The 4,782-nt window shown below is 36.2% G+C and overlaps 1 long non-coding RNA gene across 1 annotated transcript; it reads right to left on the bottom strand.

Annotated features, from left to right (window-relative positions):
* Positions 1-1,878: 1,878 nt before the first annotated feature.
* On the bottom strand, positions 1,879-4,215 carry LOC107032370. Its single transcript, XR_001458353.2, has 2 exons — positions 3,676-4,215; positions 1,879-2,347 (listed from the first exon to the last, which is right to left on the bottom strand). It is a non-coding gene; the product is annotated as an uncharacterized LOC107032370 (long non-coding RNA).
* Between the last annotated feature and the right edge of the window lie 567 nt (positions 4,216-4,782).

Genomic DNA, 4,782 nt, shown 5'->3' on the forward strand with positions numbered 1-4,782 from the left:
ATTCATTCGGAAACAATCTGAAATAGTTGTCATGCCCCCATCTCTCAAAAAATCTCATTAATGGTATATCGTGGGTCCCCAACCAGTTTGCATTTACTAGCAACAATATATTCTTCAATTCCTCACTAGTTGGCCTATCGGGAAGAAGGATGTGATGATTTGGACATTTTTTTCCTTTTTGCCCCATGTCCCAATAGAGTCCAGACAATCCTTAATTTCCTCTAGCGTGGACGTTATTTCGACATCCCCAAATCGAGAAACCATCTTTTCATCATCCCAGAATCTAGTCATAACCTCGATAAACGTAGGTCATACCTTGAAGTCCCTTATTGATGGTAAGTGACCTAGGTGAATCGAGATTTCTCTCTTTTGACAATCTTTGAGGTTGTTCCACCATACGCGGAGAATGTCTGGCGTCTTGGTGACCATGTTGAAATGGAGGAATTGATTCAACATCTACAAAAAAACATACAACTAGTTAATTGCTACTCTCGATACAACAAATATTTAAACACGCAATGCATCCTTCAGAACACACAAATATGATCGTCCTATCGAGCTGTGGGCTCTTTGGACTCATGGTGGTCTTTCTAATAGGCCCAACACTCCTTGGGTGTTGGGTCATCTTAGGCAAGTGCGCTATTTTCAGTATTGGGTTTCGCTCTATCTTAGTTTGACTAAGAGTGAGTTTGTATTTGAAGTGAAAAAGGTAACCCAAGCGGACTACTTAGGATGGGACAGTTAACGATCGTTGACTATCAAGTAGCCAACTACACTCGTCAGGGTGTCCCGAAAAAATTTGGTTAATGAACGACTGCGAACCCGCATAATTGTCCTTTAGTGGAAACGAAACAATCGTCGTTTGATGGAATTATGATATGCCATGAATGCAATGACAATTTATGAAAATTTAAACATCTTCGGCACAAACATAATTTTAACAACTAAAAACAATTAGTCAAACAGTCAAATCTCATGGTTAGAACTTAATTAATCCCCAGCGGAGTCGCCATTTCTGTTTTACTTTTAAAAATATTATTTGGTATAAATAGTGAAAAAATGATTAAATTTTGAAACATCAATTAATCTTATGATTTAAGAGAAATCAATTTTTCAATTTAACAGAGTCGCCACTTGATTTTTGATAAAATCAAGAAAAATTTATAATTAATTTTCAAAAGATTTAAAAACAGATAAAAATCAATTGAAAAAGGTTCGAAGTTCAAATATACATCCCGAGAAGGTGTTAGGCCCTCGAAATGCCCGCTAACTTGCGGTTGACCGGCGATTTGACTAAAATGACCTTCTAAATAAATTATAAAATTATAACTTAGTAAAATTTACTTGCTTGTTCTTATTTTCTTCTATTTATCTGTCAAGGGGAAATAACCAGGGGAATCATTCTTAAGGGAAGCGAATCAAGTGTAGACTAAGCTAAAATAAAAGCTAAGTAAATATAAAATAACGAAATGACCATCTTTGAGGATTAATTAAATTAAAACCCAAACAAAATAATGTTAGTCAACATAATCACAAATAAATAAGGATGGAAAGAGGAAAATGTCAATTTTGGGCCTTTGACCCCAATTCTCGTCAATGGGCCTACTGGAAATTTAAAGTTTTGGGCCTATTCCCCTCATCTTTTTTTTTCACTTTTGGGCCTTGGCCCTTTTTCCACAAAATTCTGCAGGGGAACCCAGATGGGCTTTGGCCCATCTTTTCTGAAAAAGAAAATTGGGGTATACATTTGATGTATACTGCTGTATATGACGTATATATGATCCGTTTTGGACTCTTGAAACCTGTATTTTATTTGGATTACGTATTCTTGTGCTTCCACCTGTATTTTCCAGATTACTTCGATGTATTTTGTACATGTACTGTAATACTGTTTTTACTATTGTATCGCTGTATAAATTGTGTATACCAGTGTACACGGGCTATATTCCGTACATGTATTTATTTGTTATTCCTGCATTTTTACTTGAATTCGACATCCCTATACGTTAAACCTGCATTTCACATTTTTACATCTATCTGTGGTATAACGCGTCTGTATATCAGTGTATACAGATAGTATATCGACTTGCTCTTCAACTTTCGAAAGCTGAAAGTTCTTTTACAGCAGTATGTTTTCATTGCTATTGACCTGCACTTTGAATTTGGCCCCCCTGTGCACGTTTCGACCTGTATAATGGTGTATAAAATATGTATACAGCTTCAAAAGAACTGCAGTCAAATTTCGGCAATGTATTTTTTTGCTGTTTTCGGCATTGGCTTTGCTTCCGCCCTCCCTGAACATCAAAGGCTGACTCGATATGACTCAAGGATATGCGAGACTGGAGTCCTTGTGATTCGTTCAAGGGTGTTTATGCAAGAAAAACAAAACGATAAAGAAGGTAAGTAGCATATAATTAAAAACGGACTGATTCACACATCATTATCCATCCAAATATATTGCAGATTACAAGAACATTAGAAAGAAGAAAAAAAAAGAAGAAGAATAAATAAAAAAAACAAAAAATATAAAAAATTCAAAGGCCGAAGGAGCAGGAAAAGGACAACAAAGAAACAGGACAACTGGGTCATAACCATTTGGCTTAAGAAACTAAAGCCATTCTATAAACTCAAAATCAATTATCAAAGCAACATACTCATGGCATAAACAAAATACTAGAGCACTGGCAATTAGGAAAGTTGATGCAAATCAAACAAACTCTGCTCTTGACGATGGCAAACACCTCTGTTTGACTAATAACATGAAAGGGGGGAGGGGTAATTCCAAGAGGGCGGACTGCGATTTTGTAGAATAAAATATGATGGAACGAGAGCATATGCAGAATGCTATAGGCACTATCGTCATACCAATATACTCAATTAAACTTGAAGAAACAATGAGCAGTCGAGCCGTTATCAAAGTACCCCTATTGAACGATTACCCTGAAATTCACATATTGAGAAATCTTTCCCAGATAGCCAAAGAGTTAGGCATGAAACAGAGGGGAATTTCTTTCTAAGACTTAATCCAAGCAAACATTGAGTCAAATAAGCAGGAAAACTCTTACAATACTAAAGCAAAAACCACTTCTAAATGAGACATAAGAAACTAAAGGCATGTGTGGATTAGCTAGACCGTTCAATGAGATATCATTCAAAATAACAACAAATTTCCACACGACTGATTTAGATGAACATTTTGAAATTTCTGATGATAAAAAAAAAACAAAGGAGTAGAGACTACTCATACCTTCCTGTTGTAACATCAAGGTCAATACATGAAAAAACATGGTCCGAAACTAGACAAGTTAATCAGCCTATGTCAAACCAATCATATATTTGCCAGCTATAGGAAGGGAACAAAGGGACTCTCGGGGAGTTTTAAACTCGAATGGGAGAGAGATAGCCTTTCCGGATAAACAAAAAGTCACATCAGAGGATTAGGCTTCAACACAAATTTTATAATCTTTGATTAAATGAGTATGCTTAACATGCTATAGAAAGAAAAACGGCAAACTCATCACGAGAGCGATGAACGATCCCAACCATACTAATATAAGAAAGTTGATATTTGAGTGAAACAAACAACATTAAGCAAAGTGCTACTCTAGCAGTAGGCTAAGCTAAAAAACACATGAATGAGCTTAAGAGAAGAAAAGAAAGAATGGAGGAGTATACCTTCTTCGAAGAGCGGACTGAGACAATGAGCAGAAGACGATCGATCCCAACACGAGAAAAGCTTCCTTCACAAATGGTAGACAAAGAAATCGGCGAACGATCAAAGATTTCTGTCCATACACCCTGTTTCAAGTATCTCACTAATAATGCTCTATGGATAATTTCCAAACTAATGACAACTCAAAATTGCTAAAATTTCTCTCCTCCTCTAAAAATCCCCTTGACAGCGAGCAGATAGCAATATATAGCAATTTTTGACGGATGGAGAGCGGAGGAAATCACAAAAAGGGCTGGGGTAAAATCGTGATTCCATGTCCCGTTTTGAAATCCAAAAACCCTAAAAGGATGAATAGTACAAACCTGTACAATCGCTCAACGGAAAAAGAAATCTGGGACGTCCAATTGAGGGGAAGGACGAGAGGGAAGGAAGATTTCGACACCTGGGGCCTTCGAGTACCATTTTCGTACGAGAGGATAAGGGAGAGAGGGAGGGACGCGGCAGGCTGCTGGAATGTTTGTTTTTTACGCGAAGAAGAAGATGGAACTGTGGTCGGGTCGGGGACGGGTCATCTGGTATTGAATTGGAATTGGGTTGGGTTGAGGGAGCAATTGGGATGGGCTGCTGGAAGCAGAATGGGCTCAGAATGTAATGGGCCTGGTTTAAGGTTAAAAGAAAAAACTATTGGAAGAGGTGACATTTGGAATTGAAAATTGGGCCTGGATTTGAAAAAGGAAATTTTGTATAAATGTCCCAAAATGGTTGTCCAAGCAAATTACATTATTGAGAAACTAGAGGGAATTGATTAAAATAAATTACTTAGATAAGCTTCTTAAGTTTAACGAAAAAAAATAATCGACTTAGTTGCAAAATAATTAAACCCATAAAAACCTTTTTGAGATGATTTTTGAATAATCACGATATTATAACCATACACATAATTTTTGTAAACCAAATATATTTTGAAAAACGAAGAGGTCTATTAAAAGTAATTCGATAATTAATTTAAGCTTTATGAAAATCTAATTATTTTAAGTCGTTTTGAATTAAGAAACTTTTCAATTAATTTGTCGGAGAGGATCAAAATTTGGGTGTCAACAATATAATTA

This window comes from Solanum pennellii, chromosome 10, assembly GCF_001406875.1.
Source record: "Solanum pennellii chromosome 10, SPENNV200".
NCBI classification, from domain to species: Eukaryota; Viridiplantae; Streptophyta; class Magnoliopsida; order Solanales; family Solanaceae; genus Solanum; species Solanum pennellii.